This window comes from Oreochromis niloticus, unplaced genomic scaffold, assembly GCF_001858045.2.
Source record: "Oreochromis niloticus isolate F11D_XX unplaced genomic scaffold, O_niloticus_UMD_NMBU tig00002548_pilon, whole genome shotgun sequence".
Taxonomy (NCBI): Eukaryota; Metazoa; Chordata; class Actinopteri; order Cichliformes; family Cichlidae; genus Oreochromis; species Oreochromis niloticus.
Genome location: NW_020327662.1, coordinates 242052 through 264410, shown reverse-complemented (window position 1 = coordinate 264410; position 22359 = coordinate 242052). Strand labels below are relative to the sequence as shown.

Genomic DNA, 22359 nt, shown 5'->3' with positions numbered 1-22359 from the left:
GATATTATGTTGAAGTACAGTACGTATCACTCCGCGAGGCTCCTGCCTATGATAGCCGTAATGCTCCGACAATCCATCCAGCAGTGCGGCTTCGTAACTTAGCAAAGTTGTACTAAAACATTTGACAGATTTTCGAGCGCCGTGTACCACATAAAATCGTTTCAAGGTCAGTAAACACAACCAGAATTCATACATAAGGCACACGGGATTATAAGGGACACTGTCAATTTTCAGAAAAATCAAAGGATTGATTTTAAGTGTCCCGTATTTTCCAAACAACACGGTAATAACGACGGCCCGCTAGCATGCGCTACCAAAAATAGTGCTTTGTTGTGTATCTGACGGACGAAAGCTAAACCAGTTCCACACCACTGAAGTTGCAGCATTTTTACAAACCAGTTCTGGTTCATCTGTTTCATTTAACGATCCACTTTCGCTCTTCTCATTCTGCGTCGCCGCCATGTGCGTATGTAAACATAGGCACTGCGCATGCGCGCTTTACCCATATTCTATTGCGATATTTCATTTTCCTATCGTTGCCCAAAATTACACCGGTATTACTGTGAACGGTATGATATAGCCCAGCCCTACCTTCCACTCCACAATTAAAAACAGTAAGACTCCATAGTGTCAGGATAAAGCAACATTAAATATTGGATCAGCTGTTTGAAATAACTTCATTTTGTATAAATACACACCTGATATAACAGATAAAACATTAACACCTGCTTAAAACGCACACATAGAGGAGACGTGCAAAACCACCATATATAATTTTCTCTTGATTAATTTTAAAGATTAAAGAGTGCACAGGGCGAACTACTATGTGCAGCTTCTTATTAATGGCAATGATCTGAAAATTATCCTTTCAAGTGAATCTATTAATTCTGCTCATTATTCCATTAATCATTCCTACATTCTTCCTACATCCATTCTCATTCCATACGGAGTATTTTGCCTGACAGTTCAAGCTGCAACTTTTTAGTCTCATGCTGAGTCTGGTGCAGGTATTGCACTCAGCTTCAGCTCCTCTCTTTATGGCTGCTCTCTGTTTATACCAACTTTATTGTCTGGTTGGCTTTCTGACTCTGGTTTTGACTGCACACCATGAAGCCAATCACATGCAAAGACAGGGACCATATCATGCAGGCCAGGCACGCAGAGAGACGGGGGTTTAAAAGCTGGTGTGTTGGGAAAAAGTGACGAAGCAAAAATGTCAAATGAGCAGCATTTCAATGATAGACTGCAAAGCTGAGTGCAGAATTGATCAAAGGGATAAACCTGATTTCATTTTCCTTTGTTCCAAACTTGTCCAGCCTCAGACCTCGTGTGTTCTCCCTGGTAGTAGTTAATGCATAAAAATAACGTTTTTATGAAAACAGTGAATAAAATGTTGCTTTCTTGAAAAAGATAATGTACATTTGAAAATGGCATAAAGTTATACAAAGTGTCTTTGAATGGCAGAGATGTGTGCGCGTACCACAGAGCCATGGCTCACTGTCTGAGTGTCTAAATGAGTCTCAGCGGCCTGAACGCTCGCTTGAAGTCGTTAATAATTCTTAACTTGTTGGATCTGCTGCTCACCACAAACCAGCACAAGCATGAATTTGGTCTTTTAACTGTGTTTTTATAAGTGTTACAGCTTCTCCTAGTAATAAAAACCTCCTTTATTTCCATTCATGCTACGCAAAGTTGTCAAGCAAATAACAGTTAAATAACAGAAAAGTTTGTTTTTCCACTTTTTGCTACAGAAATTTCTGGATTTTTCACGACTACAGTTTAAAAATCAGAAGGAAAAAACTGCAGTCTGGGCAATGAGCTGTCAGGGCTTTTTTCTATATTTGTACACCTTTATTTCTTACGATTTAAGTTGGCCGTGCCAACAGATTTCTGTCACAGCAGCTTTTTCATTATCATCTAGAAAAACAGTTAAATATGTCACACTGACAGAAAGCAGCCCTGGCATTTTTGGTCTAGGTGGCCGATCATGATCGCTCCAAAAATATATCAAAAATAAAATACCATAGTGTGAAAAAGTGTCACACTTAAATGTTTCAGACCATCACATCTAAATATTACACAACAACACAAGTAAACACAGAATGCACTAAATGAAAATGTTTATTATTAAGATAAATGAACTGTTTGTGTGTCACAGACCAGAAGCTCCTCCAAAGCCAGACTTCATGCCAGCATCCTAAGAAATTCAGCAACAAATGAATTGAGATCTGTGTGGACAGGGTTATAAAGCTACGGGACTCCACCAAACCACAGTGAGAGCCATTATCCACAGATGGAAACCTTCCTCGGAGCGGCCGGGCATCCAAAAGGTCCAAAACAGAACAACAAAGCTGCACGACCCACTCGCCTCAGTTAAGGTTCATCACAAGGGATAAGTAACAAAGTACAAATACTCTGTACTCTACTGAACTAAAGTAGAATTTTCAGGTATCGGTGCTTTACTGGAGTACTTTTTACTTTTCCTCATTACATTCTGAAACAAATATCTGACATTTTGTTGTTACTTTTGCTTTAACACATTTGCAGGGGGTCATTGTTTCTGTCACTCTGAGCGTACCGTCCTCTTTGAAATAATCACCAGGGGATGTCACAGAACTTTACTATGGCACACATAGATGACGTGTGCCACAGTAAAGGGTCCAAGTGGGCCGCTGTGTGGTTTTGGTTTTTTGGCACAGCTCTGCAACGACTGCAGGTGTCCATAAGTTGTGGCTGCAGTACTTCAGCATCTAACGAGCCCTGCAGAAGATGATCAAGCATAAAGAGAGTAACATGTTGTGGCAGGTCATTTCAAATGCAACGTTTCTATCAGCTCAACAAACATCAGCAAACACACAAACTGTTTTTGTGCAGTTTGTCTCACAGTGTGTTGCAGCTAAAGGTCCAGTTGCTGTATTTCACAGGGACACACAGGGAAAAGAGTTTGAGATAACTTCTATTGGGATTCAAAAATATTGGAAAAGGAGTGTGGAGTGCTCTTAAGAAAAACCACTCAGGTCGACGAGGTAAGATCAAGGCAAAAGATTTATTGGTTCACATGCATGGTGCTCTGGGTTGAGTGCTTCAACCGAGAGCCGAACAACAAAGACAAGACAGAGATTTTATAAGAATAGAACAGTACCTCCCCTCCCCTGCTGTTAGGCAAAAATACAGTGAAACACACGTCACCCGAAAACCACAAACTTTCAGTTTACTTTTGACACAGTTTAAAAGAACATTGTCTAGTCCCCACCACAATGACACAATGACACATTGTTAAACGTGTCACTGGTCACTGCTTAATCTCCTCATTATTTAAGCATTACTTAAGGATGTCATTTATAAATACAGATATACATTCTTAGAACCACTCCTGAGCCTGATCTCATTACTCCAAGGAGCTTTTCTGAGTTATCATTGTTCCAGAGGAGGAGGGTAATCCACTACTTCTTTCATTTCACCTGAGTTCACCTGTGGGAAAGAAGTCAGGAATAGAAATATTGTCCTGCTATTAGTTGCTGCTATTTTTATAATCATCATTAACATTTCAGTATTAATAGTGAGGTTGCATTTAGATGCATTCAGATGTTCAAATATATGGTTATAGCCTTTATTACAGGTCCAAAGAAGAACCATTTTAAATGGTTCTGTTGAATCTATAATTTAAATGTTATTAATGCTTTTATGATCTCTGTGTAGAGGGCAGAGACAGGAAAATACTCTCTGTGCTAAAATGAGACAGGAAACGAAACGCGTCTGCAGAGCATGTTTTGCAGAAGTGAAACCGAAAGCAGAAAGAGCCAAAGAGTTAGTATGCATTTATCTTTGATTTAAGCTTTTAGTAGAGGCTTTTGATCAAAACATTAATTCAGTAGAGTACACATATATAGTCTTGGTTCGGACAGACACGTAACCACACGCACACTTAGTTAGAGGAATCACTGATAGGGGAAAGTTCAGTTTAAGGTCAACTAAGGTTCAGAAAAGCAGATGCAAACTCTGCACGCACAGACAGACAAATAGTGAGAGGTCATGACACGTACGCAGTACATAGCATGCACGCGCCCTCGCACGTGGACGCACAGACACACATACACACACACTGTTAGGGTGTAGGTGAGAGTTGACTGATGAAGCAGTAGATGCACGATGCGAGAGCTGAGCTGGCTTACGGGAAACCACCGGGGAGAAGATGGAAGCCAGTGTACTTTTAATTGTGCCTTAAGTTGTCAAATAGAACATTTGTGGTTTTGAAGCTGATGTATGTGATGACGCAATGAGGGGGCGTCACTAAATATACTCTGATGCATATAAAACTGTATTTTGATGTTAGGAGGATGAGATTGTGGGGCTGTCTGCTTACGGAGTCCGCTCATTCTCCCACGCGTGTCATTTCATTAAAATCATCGTCTTTACCCTTTGGACCAGTGTGGTTACTTGCATTCCTCCTGTGTTTCCTTCCCTATATTTTTGAACCTTAACATTTGGGGGCTTCGTCCGAGGGGGGAAGTGAGACAGGATGGAGAAAGGTCCGAGGCGTCAGGCGCTCAGGCATTGGTCAGTGGTCTAAGTGAGTGACAAGCCGGCATATAACAAAAGGTAGGCACCACCTGTTGAATTTCTAAGTGTGCCAGATTGGACATGAGAAATTAAAGTCTACTCACTGAAATTACTGGTATATGTCTGTTTTGATTTTGGTGAAAATCTCATGAGAACTAAAGTATAAGTTGAAGTAAAGATAATGAAACGTTGAAAATAAGTAAAGAGTAAAGAGAATAAGAGAAAATAAGTAAAGAGTAAAGAGAATAAGTGTATTTAAAGCAGTTGGACTGAAGAGTGAATTTAGAGTATAGGTTATTGGCGAAGTGTTTGTGACAGTTAAGTTTTAATTGAATATAAAGCCGGGCTTGAACATCAATAGAATTGCATGTGTGATTTTATGGGGTGTTTTCAAAGTAATTAAAGTATCTTAGGACGGGACTATGGGATAGTCTTAGGAAGCGCACGGCTCAGATGTGACGGTCTCTCCTGGTCAAGGACGCTTGACCCTGACCTATCAATGAATAGGGTTAGTCCAGTTTGGCAATCTGTGGGGGACGGGGCATCCCAGAATACGCTAAGTGATTTAAGGATCGCTTTTTACTGTCCGGGATAGTACATTGCGCTTTTTTGGTCAGTAGAAACCGGGTTTCGGGCGTGTAACTTTAACTTAAAACTTCGGGGAAGCCTGGGATGTGAAATGCCCAAAAAATAGAGCTTCAGGCAGAGTTTGGGTTGGTTCATGCTTATAAATTGTGTTAGGGCACTAGAGATAAGGCCGCGGTCTGGGACCGATAAATGGTAAATTGGTCGCAAAAAACTCAGGGAGTTTTCCGCTGGGCGGTTATTATTAAATTTGTTGAAATTCGGTAGGTGTTTTAAGAGGCCTAAGAAATCTGTGCAGTTGTAATTAATAAGACGTCTTTAATATAAAATATGAGATCTATGAGTAAGATTAGTCTCTGTGTCAGCAATGCTCAGCCGGATGTGCACGGATGGTGTGTGTAAATGCAAATGAGGAGCGGTGACGCGCATGCAGAGTGTTGCTTTCGGTTTCGAGAGTATTGAGCTTCATAACTATTGTTTGCAAATATTGCTAAATGCCTGTAATTAAGAGGCTGGTTTTGCATTATGAGAGTATGAATACAGTGTGAATATATTAGTGTGGATGTATAGTAAATGACTGAATTTTGATAGATGTATAGTTCGTGAGCCATAAATGTTGGTGTGGTTTATTTTCAGTTATGTGTGTGGGGAGAAGCTGTGAGGACGATGAGAGGTTTCAGTTTTCTTTTTCTTTTTTCTTTTGACTTGCTCTTTCTGATCATGGAAGGCATGTCCAAAATACTCGTATGAAAGCGTATTTTGTGTGATTTTAACTGTGTGAATGCTGTCAGTATTTGATTTGAGTGACTCTGCAGGAGTTCTCTGAGTGAGAGAAAAGGCAGTGTGTGAGACGATTCATGGCGTCTGAAAGAGGTTAGAACATTTAAAAGTGTGTATGAAATAATGGGGTGAAATATGGTTCCCATACAGGGAGTTTTGTGATGTAAAATAGGATGTTTTAAAGTTTGAAAGTGCTTTTAATTCAAGAAATGCATGAGTGATGGTATGAGAGGTTGAGTTTCTTTTTCTCTCAGTTCAAAAACACATAAGTATATGTACTTGGGAAACCCAGTTAAGAGATTATTGGGTGACTGATGCTATAAAACTGACCTAAAGAATGGTCCTGTCCGTGGAGAAGTGTTAGTTGTCCTGATGTTTGGAAGAGCTCTATGTAAAAGTGTGTGTGAGAGGAAGGTGTGTGTGTGTGACTGATGATGTCAGGGGAGCACCCAGAGAAATAGACAGAGTTAAATTCTAAGAAGCTGAAGCGGATGCATGTTTTAAGAAAAAGTAATAAGGTAATAAAATTATATTAATTACAGGTTTTAGAAAAGAGACAGACTGAGAGAAATAAATACAGGAACTAACAATTACATTAATGAATTGAAAACGCACGTACACAAACTGTTACATGTGAAATTATGGTTGGAAAGTTTAATAAAGAAAGCAGTTTACACTCCTTTAATTTCCAGAACCAGTGTGTCCCCTAGGTCTGATAACACCCTTGCCCAGTTGGCTCCTGTAGTAGGCGGGCATGGAAGGCTGGACAGCCCATGACGGGTAAGATCCCACCTCGAAACCCTGGGACAACCTAAGGCAAGGCGCAGTCACGATTGCTCGAACCTAAGTCCCGGAGTGACCTTGGAGTCACTGGAGGAGACGGGATTTAACAGGTAAGGCCACTGGGCACAGACGAAGGGGAAATGTCATTCACAATGACCAGTGATGAACCAGAGAGAGAAAACACACCCTGTCAAAAGGAGTTTGGAACACTGGAAAAGAAACATTTACAAGATCACAAAGATCATAAAGAAACATTTATAAAAACCACACATACAAACAGAAAATGCACTAACCTTACAGAGATAAGCTCATGAAGATTAATGAACAGATAATGATTTAAAACCTGGCTAAGAACACAAACATATGTAATTAAATCAGCCTGGTAATTTCATGAGGGTTAAAATGGTGTGAATGTTGAAGAAAATACACTTAAAACACACTTGGATAAAATAGAGTTGTTGTGGAATAACTCAAAAGAAGCTGTATGACAAGGGAGTGAGTTATGAGAAAAAAAACAAACAAAAAACAAAAAAACAAAAGAGAAGTGTTTAAAGTAGTTTAAAAGGTGACTTAGGAGTGCTCTTGCACTGATTGATAAAAGTAAGTGATTAGTATAGAAAGAAAATGAAAATAATTGAATAAGGTGATAAGGTTTAAACATGTATTTCTTTTGTCACGTTGACTTGTTGAGATGAAACAGTACGCAAATTAGCTTGAGTGAGTGACGCAGAGGAGCTTCCTGTGTGTGTGATTGAGGCTTTGAGGAAAGGAAGCAAAGTAGACAGTTCAGAGGTGCAGATTTGGACAAGAAATTTATAATTTAGTGTTGACACATTGTTATAACGTGTTTATATTTTAGGCTGAATCTAAGTATGGTTAAGTGTCAAAGGAGACATGGTTGTGTGTAAAACGGTGCAGCTTTTGACGAGGTTTCGGTGCATTGAACGGGTGAACTTTGAGATTGTTTCAGATTTCTGAGGCTGTTGTTTTATTTCCAGAGAGGGTGTTTAATTAAGACATGGATATGTCTGAGAGGGGCCCCAAAAATTTTTTGTAGTAGTAAGTGCACTCAGGAAAAAACCTGTCAGGTGATTTTGTTTGGTACTTTGATGAGCTAATAATCAGCTCTCTTTTTTCATTTTTGTTCTAAGCAGGCCTGGAAGAGAGTGAACGGACGGCGCTGACAAAATTACCAAGTACGAAAATCAGGTGGGCATTACGGAATTATAATTGATTACAATCAGAGACTGATTGGCGGCGAGTCTCTGTCTAAAAATGGGTTGTATCGATTCAATCCAGTCAAAAGTATAGAGAATTATTTTCCTAGAAAGGAAAACGAAACGAAACAAATGCAAATGATTGAGCTCATTTTGCTGATGTGGAGCATCTGATGACGTGCGCAGAAGGCTGCAGTATCAGCAAAAAATATCATGTGTGAATGCATGGGAGTGAATGTGAGTGATTGGACCAAGGGGGGAAATAAATAAAAGGTTGACAAACAGGAGAAGTGGAAGACTTAAATCTGGGGAGGCTGATTTTGGGATGCTGATGTTTGCTTTGAGAAAATTTCTTTTTACGGGGGTTAGATTATGGGATTACATTATATTGTTGGGAGAATGCTAAATGCTAAAAGGGAAACATTGTTTGATGAGATTCAAGTTACCATTAACTGAGGTAACTCAGGATTAATAACTGTTCTGTTCAAGTTTATTTTTTGTTATGACACAGACTAGATCATAAAGGGAGAGTTGAGTATGAAATGTAAACTACAGGTTTTGTTTTCAGGAAATTCCAAGGATCCAGACCTTGCATGGAGCAACGAGTTGAAGGAGATTTGACATGATGATAAAATTGATTTTGTTCCTTAAACACAGGTTTTCAGGGCTGGAGCAAAATACCGGAGAGGAGGATGCCTGAAGTGTTCTGAGAGATGATATGATATGACTAACCTTTTTTCCCTTTTAATTTGTTAAGCTTGGGTGGAGCATTTTGAGTTTTTTGCCACATGAGATGTGTCAAAAAAGAGAGGGATTTAAGATTTAATTTGTTTAATTTGAAAGGGGTTTTACTAGGATGTTATAATGATTGGGGTTGTTTGATAATCTAGATACAGTAAAACTGAGGCGGAGATTGTTAATTCTAAAGAACGGATTAAAATGAACTGAATTCTGTTTAGAAGATAAATTGCTGGGGTTAATAAGAAGTTGTACACCAAACTTAAAGGGGAAATTGTGGGAATAAAGGATATGCTTTGGGGAAAAATAGTGAACATTTTATGAGTAGAAAATGTGGGATTTCTTTTTTATTTTTAGGGTAGAGGAGAGCTTTTTATGAGGATGTTAAGAGTGGTATGGACTCGAATGAATAATATTGGAGATTATATATGTAGAAATGATTTTTCATACACATTGCATTTTTGTGCCTTTGACGGAGTTGTGGCTCAGAGAGTCGTCTCTTGAGGGTCATAAACTTTTGGTTAACGTTATGATTAGCCAATCTACTGTGAGAATGACCTGAGTTATTGAAGGATTGCACACGCTTACAGACATATAGAGTTCATTAAGACCTGACAGTATTGATTCCAGGCAAAAGGCCTGAAATCCATTTAGCATTTAACTGAATAGGAGTTTCGTTTGTAACTAAACTGTGTGACATGAAAAATATGGAGATAACACATGCAGTTCTAAATTAGTCCTCTTATATAAAATGCAGTTACAGGATAACAAATACTTGTTGAAGGGATCAAGTTTTTGCTTTAAACCAGGTCCAAGGGGGGAAAAGCTTATGTATTTTGGTTAAAACTGATAAAATATAATGACTGATAAAATATAATTAGAATGTACCATTACAGTAAGAGTAGTAAAATGAAATAAAATGATATATTACAACAGGGTATAACACAGGAACTGTGAGTGTTAAAATGAAGTTAGTGTCAACACACAGAAGTTGTTCCTAGGGAGCTTTTAGCTATGATGAAAGTTATTTAGGAGTAATTGATTATATGCTTAAACTTAGTTGATTAAAATGGTTGTTTTTCTTTGATCCTTTTAGTAGAATAAGCCCTTATAATGGTTTTATGATGATTTTGCTTGTGAGAGGTGACTTTAGATGAAAGGTAGGCCCTTGCAGCAGTGACAGTTTTGTGTACAGGATGTTGATGATCAGATAAGGAGCAAAGAGGAAGCATATGCAGAGACGTGCTTCCTTCGATTCTCTTGAAGGCAGTGCTTGAAGAGTTTTACAAATGCTGAGTACGGTTGATTAAGATTTGAAAATAAAAGTCAAAAACCAAATATGAAATTAGGTTCATGTTTTGAGAACAATCGAGGAACAGAGTAACTTAGAGCATAGTAGGGAGAAAGTGTTTTCTATCCTTTGCAGGAGGCCCAGAAGAGAGAGGGACCCAGAAGAGGAGCAGAGACCACTTAAGCATGAAGTGTTCTCAAGTGGGAGCGGGCATTTTATAACTAAGACCACCTAGATGACATGAGGTTGTCTGATTTGTTAAGTCACAGGATGACAAGAGAGGGTCAGAGCTAAGAACAGTGATCCTAATGTCCATGATGTCTGGGATGGACAGGGGAGCAGCTGAATGGGCCAAGGAGTGACCCAACACACAGTATGGTGACCTCTTGTGGTCAAGAGGTCAAGAGAGGGAGTGTCAGGAATAGAAATATTGTCCTGCTATTAGTTGCTGCTATTTTTATAATCATCATTAACATTTCAGTATTAATAGTGAGGTTGCATTTAGATGCATTCAGATGTTCAAATATATGGTTATAGCCTTTATTACAGGTCCAAAGAAGAACCATTTTAAATGGTTCTGTTGAATCTATAATTTAAATGTTATTAATGCTTTTATGATCTCTGTGTAGAGGGCAGAGACAGGAAAATACTCTCTGTGCTAAAATGAGACAGGAAACGAAACGCGTCTGCAGAGCATGTTTTGCAGAAGTGAAACCGAAAGCAGAAAGAGCCAAAGAGTTAGTATGCATTTATCTTTGATTTAAGCTTTTAGTAGAGGCTTTTGATCAAAACATTAATTCAGTAGAGTACACATATATAGTCTTGGTTCGGACAGACACGTAACCACACGCACACTTAGTTAGAGGAATCACTGATAGGGGAAAGTTCAGTTTAAGGTCAACTAAGGTTCAGAAAAGCAGATGCAAACTCTGCACGCACAGACAGACAAATAGTGAGAGGTCATGACACGTACGCAGTACATAGCATGCACGCGCCCTCGCACGTGGACGCACAGACACACATACACACACACTGTTAGGGTGTAGGTGAGAGTTGACTGATGAAGCAGTAGATGCACGATGCGAGAGCTGAGCTGGCTTACGGGAAACCACCGGGGAGAAGATGGAAGCCAGTGTACTTTTAATTGTGCCTTAAGTTGTCAAATAGAACATTTGTGGTTTTGAAGCTGATGTATGTGATGACGCAATGAGGGGGCGTCACTAAATATACTCTGATGCATATAAAACTGTATTTTGATGTTAGGAGGATGAGATTGTGGGGCTGTCTGCTTACGGAGTCCGCTCATTCTCCCACGCGTGTCATTTCATTAAAATCATCGTCTTTACCCTTTGGACCAGTGTGGTTACTTGCATTCCTCCTGTGTTTCCTTCCCTATATTTTTGAACCTTAACAGAAAGCACAGCGCCGAGTCCCCTGAATATTTCTTTGAATTCAGGAGGACTTGGGAACTAATCTTGAGTAATTACTGACTGACTGACTAAAGCCAATGAACCAGAGAAATTGTAAACTCTTAAACATCCAGGGATGTCTGAACTTATGTCTGCACCTTCACACTCCAGATATGAAGGATCATACCTGCTTCACCTCCAGTGTTGTGACAAAAAGTCATCGTCTGACAACAACTGATTTCCAGTGTCTTTACTTATGTTGGTAAACAGACTTCAGTGAGCATGATTTACAAAAGGGGATATATCAAACTTAATAACGACCCATTTTTTCAAGTATATTTATAACTCTGTGTTATATTAAAACCAACCCAGTCCTTTTGGGACACTTAAAATATGTTTAGAGAACTATTATTATATTAGTTGCAGTTTCTGCTCTTTAAAAAAGTCATTTTAATGTCAAATGAAAGAATAAGAAGTAAAAGTCACTGCCAAAACATGGTTGCAGCTTCTACCTTGTGACAGGAATGTTGTTTGTGGCACAAGATGACTCAATATCACTCATGAGGGATACATAAAAAGTTGTCTATAGCAGTTTAAATATGATCAACTGGTGTTTGACAAATACTGGGAATTAGTTTATGGCAGACATGACTTTTTGACACAACACTGGCTAACTGACAAGACCTAGTTATAAACTAATATTACGGTTGAATATTATTGCACCTAACCTTGGACTCCAGTATTCTAAAACTTTCCCTCTGATAAACCATATGATTATGTGACAAATATGTCATCTTACCAAAGAACAGAGCACAGTTTATTCAGGGTGTGACAGCACTTTACCACCTGTGTCCAACATATCATACAAATATCTGGACTGCAGCACGTACGTCCTTAAAAACTCCAGGACTTCATCACAGCCTCTCTCACATCTGCTTTACATGTGTACAGGAAACTTAACTAACACTGGCTGAATATGTTTGTAGCAGGATAAAATCAGGGTCCCTTATATGAATGGGATTTAAACAGGGAGATATTGGCATCAGTTACCAACACTTCACTTAATATCAAATTGAGACTCACTTGTGTTTAACCCTGGAATATGTGAACAGATTACTTAATGAGTCCTTTCTCAGTCCATGGGTTGTAAAACCGCAACATCCTCCATCCGTAGTAAGAGAAAGCGTCTGTGGCAACAACCAAAAGGTCTCCATGCAGCCTTTGTGAATAAGAAAATGGCTGGGCAGGAAAATATTTTAAAAATAATCTTTTTAAAATCTTTTATAGAGCTAAATATGAAACGTGTCTGTGAGTCCTTCAGTCCAAACACTCGAGGTCGAGAAGAACATGTAGCAGCCGCTGATCCCTCAATGGCACCAGTAGGACGGCAGGACAGCAGGGCCTCTTCCTCAGCAGTAAAGTCTCCTCCACTGCTAGCAGGAGAATGACACATGAGTATTTCACCGACCGCACGCTCCTGAGTACGCATTTTGAGACCTATTACGTCACAGCGACATGACGACAGCTGTCCCAATCCGAAGTGTACTCCAAATTTGAAGTGTGGTCCGCTGTACACTTCGTGGTCCCATATATCCCACAATTCATAGCGCAGTGCTGGGTGTGGATAATTTTGACGAAAAATACGGTAGAGAGCTGAAGCAGAGCGGCCGATGAGTAAATTTTCACACTTATTTATGTGCGAATGTTTAAGAACATTAAAACATTACTGTTGGCCACATGTCTGCAAAGTTATGTGACATTAGTGATGTTTGTACTAACTTGGTTTTAAAGCCTCTACTTATATATCTGACCTTAATCTTACAGAGAATGTGATGATTTTATGGATAAAGTCAGTCATATATCCACAAACACAACAAGCTGAAAGTCAGTGATGCTGCTCGGTTTGCAGTCCTGAATATGACGGCACAAGCAGGATTCACTGCACTGTTAATGTTAGCTATGTTATATTGCTGCCTCTGTTCGGTGGTGTCGAGCCAAACGGACTTTAACGTGTGTTTGAACGAGCTGACGGTTCACTCGTTAAGCTGAAAGAACGATGCTTTAATCACAGGAGTCACACATGTGTCCACTGGACCATCTGGAACTCTTCTTGTTTAGCACTCGTAATAACACAAACACTAAATCCTCCTTCTCTATATAACATTGGCCATATTATATTTACATTACCAAAGTTAAATGATTTTAGTCTCATGAACAACATGAGCTAATTGTTATTTACTAACTAATCGTAAAATGACTGTTGTACAGAAATGAAGAACAACTATCATGTTTTACAGTCACGTGGTCTCAGCCTCAGATACTCAAAGTGATGTCATGACAAAAATGAATGAACAACAAAACATTTTTCTCCTTCATTTCTGTCACACAAAGCTGTATGACACGTTTCTCGCGGTTAGTATCATGGTTGCTAGGCAACCTGAGCAGCGTGACGATGGCTAGACCGTCCCGTTTCACAAGCCTCGCACTTCCGCACTTCTGGTACTTTGTGTTACTTTGTGTACGTGCGGTCGCTGGATTGGGACACAGCCCATGTGTGCTCATAGCCCCTAAACAACAACAGTACAGTCTGCTAGTTCAAATGCACAACATGAAAGACAACTTACTGAACACACTCACTCACTGAGTTAGGTCCTTGCACCTTTTTAAAACACATCCCTTTAGCTTGCTTCTTAAAAGTAGTGCCAGCCATATTCCAAACAGTCACACACGAACTTGATCACCGAAGTCCGCTTAACATGGCTGCTAATTTTCAAGCTTACTAGCTTATTCACGATTAGCACACTAATAATCATCATTAACCACACATCATAACATAATCAAACGATAACATATAGAAAGAAACAATGTACGTATAAAACACCAATTCTTACCTAGCAGGAGAATAAATAATCAGTATTTTAAGGCTACTGCATGTACAGATGTCACTGCTGGCTCACATGAGCTACCTCTGAGAACCGCCACAGTTTACTCCCCAGCTGACTGTCGCGAAAGAGTCGTAAATCACTGTAAAACTTTACATTATTCCAGGGCATGTTAAAAACACCAGACAGATGGACTGGATATTAAACGGTATCAAAGGACTAAATGAACACAGGGTTACAATTACATTCTACCATCGTCACATCGAGAGTTCATTAATCATCAGAGTTCAACAATGTAACATCCAGTTGAAAGCAGCTTCACTAACGCCAGCCAGAACAGGCTAACAGTGTATAAGAGCACAAAACATATCCTCAACAACTCACCTCAGTACGGCTGCCATCGGCCACCTTTTAACTCTGTTTTACAGCCTCTTCCAGAAAATGAACGCGGTACACTACACACATGTACAGTATATTGATTTTATTTGGTTTTAGAGTTTAACCTGAAATCTTTTGCTGCTGAGCTCCAAAGCGTCCCCTGTAACCATGGTTACGCAGAGGCGTAACAGTGTTCCAGCTGTGACGTCACATACTAGAACCTGGATCAGCCTGCAACGTTTATCGGCACTTTTCTGCTGAGACCCGGAGCTCGAGGCGCTGGCGCCCCGGGATGAGATGAGCTGCTGTGTTTTTCACGGAGAAAAATAATTAAGATGGAATAACGTCAGTCTCAGATGGAAAAAATACAAGATGCAGGCAAAAGAGGACAGCAGATTGAGAAGAGATTTCTTCAAACGGTAAGGAGCTTCTACCAAGTGATATTTGATTAGGTTAAAACTTCAAGCTTAAATCTAATGTCCAGATTCATGCTAAACTTTTCTGATTACTCAGTGAATCTGCTCATATGTTGCTGTTTTAAACTTTTAATTTCATGGTGACAAATGTCTTTGACAAAAATGCAGGATTAATTAAAGGCTATATTTGACTGCTAGGTTAGGACGTGGTTAGAGAGAGAGATAATTTGCTCTGATAGAAATCTTTATTAATATTTATGGGGATTTTTTTCCTCCATGAGATTGTTTGTGGCCAATACAATAAATTGTCTCCTGGCTTTCAGGTCCCCCTGAGCCAAATTTGCAAAAATACCAGATTTTACAATCAAGGAACAAACTAGAGTAAAGAACAAACTGCCTATTAAACAGTAATTTGGAGCAAAGGGTCAACTTCCTGAAGCCATTAAAATGATTTGAGAGTAAAGATCATGCATCATCATGGTAAGAAAAATTATATCCAATGTGTAGCAAAGATACAAGAGGGAGACATCGAAGTGACAAAAAAGATCATTCAAATGTTACAATGAAACAAATGTTACAGTGAAACAAATGTTTCCAAATCATGGAAAGGTGATGACATTATCACTCATTCCATATTGTTCCTAAAGTCTGCAGTCTTTTTCTACTTTAACTTTTGAAGTTGCATGCTCACATATGCTTTTACTCTGCACGTGTACATGCATGTGAACTGATGTGTGCTTGTGTGGTGATTTGAAGTTGACAAATTATTCATAGTTCTTGAACTTTTACACATTTTGTCACCTTGAAACCACAAACAAAATATGTTTTTATTGACCTTTTCTATGAAAGTAGCACATAATTGTGAAGAGGTATGAAAATAATACATGCTTGTCAAAATTCTAGGCAAATGAATTTGGAAAAGTGTGGCTGCATTTCTGTTCACCCCCTGCTCTTCATAGAGCCACCTTTTGCTACAGTTACACCTGCAATTTTTTTGGAGTATGTCTCTACCAGCTTTGCACATCTAGAGACTGAAATATTTGCCCATTCTTCAATGTAAACCAGCTCAAGCTCTATTTAGGGTCATTGTCTTGCTGGAAGGTAAATCTACATCCCAAGCTTGAGTCCTTTGCAGCCTCCAACAGGTTTTCTTCCAGAATTCCCATTTACTTAGCTCCATTCATCTTCCCATCATCTCTGACCAGCTTCTCTGTCCCTGTAGAAGGAAAACATCCCCACAGCATGATGTTGCCATGTTTCACAGTGGGGATGGCACGTTCAGGGTGATGATGATGTTATTTTTCCCACCACATGTAGCGCCTTTCATATAGGCCAGAAAGTTTAACTTTGGTCTCGTCTGATCAGAGTACCTTCTTCCACTGTTTGCTGTGTCCCCTACATGGTTCCAGGCAAACTGCAGATGGGACTTTTAATGACTTTTGGTCAACCTGCTTTAAACTTATCCCTGACCTGCCTGGTGAGTTCCTTGGTTTTCATGAAGCTGTTTGTTCATTAATGTTCTGTAACCAACTACTGAGGCCGTCACAGAGCTGTAGTATTTATAGTGAGACTAAATTACACACAGGTAAACTTGTCTAATTTGGTTGACTTCTAAAGGCAATTGATATCACTGGATTTTGTTTGGGGGTATCAGAGTACAGGGAACTGAAAGCTAATCAACATGACACTTTTCAGATTTTATTTGCTTAATATTCTGAAAACCATGTCCATCATTTTCACTTTACAGTTATCTGGTACTTTGTGTTTGTCACAGAAGATCTCAGAAAAAATCCATTTACGTTTGTTGTAGTAAAGTGACAAAATGTGTGAAAGTTTTTCAAGGTACTGTAGGTCTACATTCTTCTTCTATGGTAGAGCAGCCTGGGCAGAGTAAGACCCAGCTTTAAAATGCTGCCATCTGTTAGCACAAATGACTGTAGAAAACATCGGTTATTGCAATAGCACTTATTTTTTTGGAGGGGGGGTGACAGAGATGGTAACTTTACTGATAAATGTCATGTGACAACCTATATATGTGATGTCATTATGGGATAATGACATCACATATATTTAGAATCTTACCACCAATTTGATCCTTTGATCCTTAAATCCATAACTAGGGGTGAAAAGTGACGACTTTTAGTCCATTAACTGCAGCAGTTATGTTTGCAGAATTGAAACAAGTATTTTGAAAAATCTGGATCCTTTTCGGAGTAACTGTTTACAGATTCCAACATGTCTCAGAGAAAACAACCCTACAGATTTCTAAGGTAAGTTTTCTTTCTTTTTTATGTTGTTCTTGTGGTTTTTGTCCTCAGATGAGGTTTGATGACAGGGATTGAAACTTGATAAATTGTCCAAGTAAAAAGATACCGGCATCCACAAATGTCATGTGACACCCTAACTGGCTTACGGGATAATGACGTCACATATATTTAGAATCTTACCACCAATTTGATCCTTTGAGCCTTAAATCCATAAAAAGGGGTGAAAAGTGACGACTTTAGTCCATTAATCGCAGCAATTATGTTCGCAGAATTGAAACAAGTATTTTGAAAAATCTGGATCCTTTTCAGAGTAACTGTTTACAGATTCCAGTTTTTTCTTTTTTCTGTTGTTCATTAACAGAAAAAAGACTCACACGTCTGCCATCTCCTGTAACCCAGCATGTTTCTAGGGTTTGTTTTCTTCTTTTTTTATGTTGTTTTTTCAGTTTTTGTCCTGAGATGAGGTTTGAAGTGTTTGTGGTGCAGCTGGTCTGTCTCGAGAAAGTGCAGGCTGCACCCACCTGTAACCAGTGTTGGGTTACTTTGAAAAGGTAATTCATTATAGTTAATAGTTACTTCTTCAAAAAAGTAACTGAGTTACAATATTCTAAAAGTAATTAATTACTTGAAAAGTAACTATTGCGTTACTTAAAAAAAAGAGAAGTTTGGGTCCAGGGTATAATTGGCCATTTTTAACTACTTTTGATTTTCCCTCCACATTTTACCTTTAAAAACTATCTTCCTTTTCAGCACGACCTCACGTGTCTGATTTACAGTTATGTTTTCATTTTTACATACTGTATAAACACAATTGATCTACAACCAGACAAATAAACATAAAATCTGAGAATAAAAAGGGTTTTTTTTACTATTTCAACCACAAACATTTTTAATGAATCATATTTCATAACTTTAAATGCAAATATAAATTGTCCATTTTAAAATCATATGCACAAGTTTTTCAAACAAAGTTATTTGCAGCCATTTACCTTTTACCCTTTTTAAAATAACCATCTCAAACTATTTACAGAACAATCAGCTGTTCTGCATCAAATCTGATGCCACACAAATTATTTGTGCCACTCCAAAAAATAATTTCTGTCCACTATGAGATAAAGGAGAACAACAGCCTGATACCTGCAGGCCTGACAGCAGGAGATGTATCACTGCTGTAACACCTGTAACACTCAGCAGTCGCCTCATTGTTCTGACACACACAACACAACTATTTTTTTTTTTTTTTTTTTTTTTTTTTAACCTGTCCCGTTTGGTTCTTTTGCCATCAGAATTATCGTCTAAAGGCGAAGAAAGATGCCCAACGGATTTACTTTACCAAATGGACCATCCCAGCCTTGCCGTAATGGTCCATTTGATTCAACTTTTTATTGTTTATTTTATTTTCACTTGCTGAATACGGGACAGACTTGACTGGAGGAGAGAATGTGGAGAAAGAAAGAGGGAAAGAAAAAAAAACCTGAGAAGAGGGAGGGGGAAAAAGGGCAAAAAACAAAAACCAACAGAATAAGCAGACAAAAAATACATATATCGATCACCTGGATCACCTGTTGAGAAAGAAAAAAGAAAGCAAGCAGAAGAAAACGAGAGTAATAAACAAGATCACAATGATATATGGGAATATGACAGTAAATACTAAATATTAAACATTATTGTGCAGCACGTGAGATCGACAGCGCACAGTGTGCTTTGAGGTAGGAGCCAAAAAGGGTGTAATTTGTGTGTGTGATCACCCGTGTGTACACCTGTGAGCATGAACGCGCTTGTTTTTAAAAGGTTCCTTCATGTAATGATCTGCTAGAGGGTGTGGGGGGCCACTGCCCCGACCTCCAGGGCATGAAGCAGGTATGGAGGAGATCAAGACTCCAGACATCCAGAGGCCCCCAGAACACAAGAGACCAAGGAAGACCAACAGAGGGGCAGCCGCGCCACTATCCCAGAAAGAGCTGAGGAGAGTCCCAGATGAGGGGTCACTCAGCAGCCGCGGAGCAGAAGCCAGGGGGGTTGCAGTGACGTGCCCGTGAGCTCCGCCGGCAGCCAGCTGTGCCTGAGTGGCCGAGCCCCGGGCCGTGAGGCCGAGGGCACCCCATCCCCAAAGTGGCCCGAGCAAGCCCCAGGCTCCAGGCCCCAATAAGCAGCTGCCAAGGAGTGAGCCGGTGGGTACCTGGGCGCCCACCCCCGGAGACAGAGAACCACCAACGCACCGATGTCTGAGGGCGTCCGCCACCGGCAGGGGAAGTGGTGGGGGGAGATGGGCCTCCAAACCTTGGAGGGCCTGAGATGTCCTCAGAGAGGTGGCGTCTGATACCCAACCTGACATATAGACACAGACAAACAGGCACACACAGATACAAACATCTATTCCCACCCTCATGCTCTCATATACAATTGCTCAACACTCACCCAACGTGGAGACAGACATAGAGAGACGCTGTACACACAATCACACTCCCCAAGCGTATTCTAAGCCCCGAGTCTAGGTACCCTTGCCCCTGGAGGGGGAAACTGCACCCAGACTCAGGTGGTGTAACCCTTTTCCCTGCGGTGGGGAGAAGCAGACCGCCCCGACTCCGCAGCAGCAGGGAGGCCCCATACACCAGACCCCAGTCGGACGGCCAACTCCTCCTCCTAGCCCCCCTGCTCCAGCAGGCCGCAGAGAACGGGGGTGTAGGAAGACTCCAAACCTCCCTCCACCCGCTCATATGTACTGTTGATGTATGTGTGTTCTAAGGTGCATTTAAAACCCAGGAGGGCATGGAGCCACCTGCCAGAGCAGCAGGTAAGCATATAGCCCCTCCTGCTAGCCCTCAATGTCTACATGTATTTAAAATTGAGAGGTGGGCAACGACGCCAGGGGTGAGGTGTACACCCTGATGGTAGTTTGGAATCCGTGTAGCGTGCCCACCCCCAAGATCCTATATGTATGTGTAATGAGAGTGTGAGTAATGTGAATGTCTAAGTTGTGGGATAAAATTGAGGCAGAGGCAGCCAGAAGGGGACAGAGGGGGGGATGTCTCCTCTGCACCCTGGTGACACACCCCTACCCCAAGGCCCTGCATGTGTGGGTGATTGTGGTGGAGCGGGAAGAGGGAGGCCGCTGGAGATGGGGAGGGAAGGAAGGGAGGGGCAAGTGACCCCTCCCTGGGGCCAGCTCCCCCGCTGACCCCAGTAGGCACCCCCATGCTGTGCAACCCGCCAGGGAAAGGGGGCCCAGGCCCATCCGGACCGGGGCCCAGTGCAGCAGCAACAATTCACCTGACCCCACCACAGAGAAAACTGCACCCACCCCATCATCCACTCATCTTCCAGACTACACAAGACAATAGACGCCCAGGCTGAGATCTTCCTCCACCACTCCTGTATCTCCCCCTCCTGCAGAGAGAGTTCCTGAAGAGAGGAAAGCTCCTGCAAGATGTGACAACCTCCCCCACCAGTTGAAGAGCCCCCCAAGTGGCTCGATGCACCGGCGGCACCCTGCGCCAGGGCCGGGCCCCCATACACCCACCCGCCCACAACCTCGGCAACACACCAACCAGGACCCAAGCCCCTGAGGCCCGGCCAGGGCCCCAGCCCAGAGACGGAGCGCCCCCAGAACCTCACGCCCATCCCGGACCCACCCAGGGGCAGCCAGGCTACCAGGTCAGTAACCCACGTCCGTCAGCACAGACCCTCCCCTAGCCCCGCTGCACGCAGCCACGAGGAAACCGTCACCTAAGAGCCAACAGAGCCCCTAATTGGCCATGACCGCTACCCCGGGTTGAGCCCCCAAGGAAGATGCTCCTGGGAACCCCCCGACGCCCTAAGCCTGTCCCTACCCCCACACCAATCACAACAGTGAAGGTGGGACCAAACTATGGCCCCCCACCCCACACACAACACAACTATTGACTACACTACACACTAACTACACAAGATTTGTAGAGGGTTTCTCCGAGAAGGGGGAGGCAGTGAGGCCTGGGGGAGGTCAACCGATATAAAGCGTGGACCTCTGCTTTCTTTCACACGCCTGGTAGGCAGTGCCACCCCGTCATGAGGGCTGGCCAGACTTTCGGAGTCTGAGGGAGGGACACCCGTATAACGGGTGGAAAGGCATCCCGGACCAATGGTGAAGCTGGCCAATTGCGTAGTCAGAGCAGGACACGCGATTGTGAAGGAAGTCAGACACGCGATTGTGAAGGAAGTCAGACACGCGATTGTGAAGGAAGTCAGACACGCGATTGTGAAGGAAGTCAGACACGCGATTGTGAAGGAAGTCAGAGTTAACCCCCCCAAAATTAGTGTCCGGGCCTGGGCAGAAGAATAAGAAGCCTGGGCCTGGACAAGCGATGGTGAAGGAAGTAAGTGTTTAACCCCCCCAAAATTAGTGTCCGGGCCTGGGCAGAAGAATAAGAAGCCTGGGCCTGGACAAGCGATGGTGAAGGAAGTAAGTGTTATATTTGTATTGTTTATTGCCATTTATGCTTAGAAATATTTACTCATATATGCTTAGAGTTTTATAATTAGTTGTAGATTAATAGAAGTTTGATCCTTAGTAGTCTGCAGACACACGTTGTGTGCATTCCAGAGCACTCTGGCTTTCACACCCCATCCTGGGAGCATGGGAGAGGTCGTACCTTGTCTTATTGTTTTATGGTAGGATAAACGTATCTATGTCTGTTTTAGGCTAAGTGCATTTTGTTTAGATGAACTGCTGGACTTCGAGGCCAGCAGGGTTAGGAAGTCATTTTATGGCCCCACACACACACACAGGGTATTTTTTGTTCACATGCATACCTATATAGGAGGTCATATGTTAATGAACCTATGCATATTCATGGAACCACAATAAAAGAGCAGTGTTACGGGGGAGCGGACGAGAGCAACTGGGGTCAAGCGAAGGAACGGCGCCTGTTCAGTTCTCTCCCGTGCACGTGAAACATGAAGAACTTGCCTACTCGTGTCTTGCTTGCTGTGTAATTACATTGCCTTCAACGTTCCAGCGAATAGGTTCAAACTACAAACCTATCATTAATTGGTCCTTCGACGCCGGAGCCCTGGA

At 41.4% G+C, this 22359-nt stretch overlaps 1 long non-coding RNA gene across 2 annotated transcripts; it reads right to left on the bottom strand.

Annotated features, from left to right (window-relative positions):
* Positions 1-11390: 11390 nt before the first annotated feature.
* On the bottom strand, positions 11391-15118 carry LOC109199784 (uncharacterized). 2 transcript variants are annotated; one of them, XR_002060093.2, is made up of 3 exons: positions 14630-15118; positions 14255-14363; positions 11391-12796 (listed from the first exon to the last, which is right to left on the bottom strand). It is a non-coding gene; the product is annotated as an uncharacterized LOC109199784 (long non-coding RNA). The 2 variants fall into 2 exon arrangements; XR_002060094.2 differs by having other exon boundaries at positions 11391-12793.
* Between the last annotated feature and the right edge of the window lie 7241 nt (positions 15119-22359).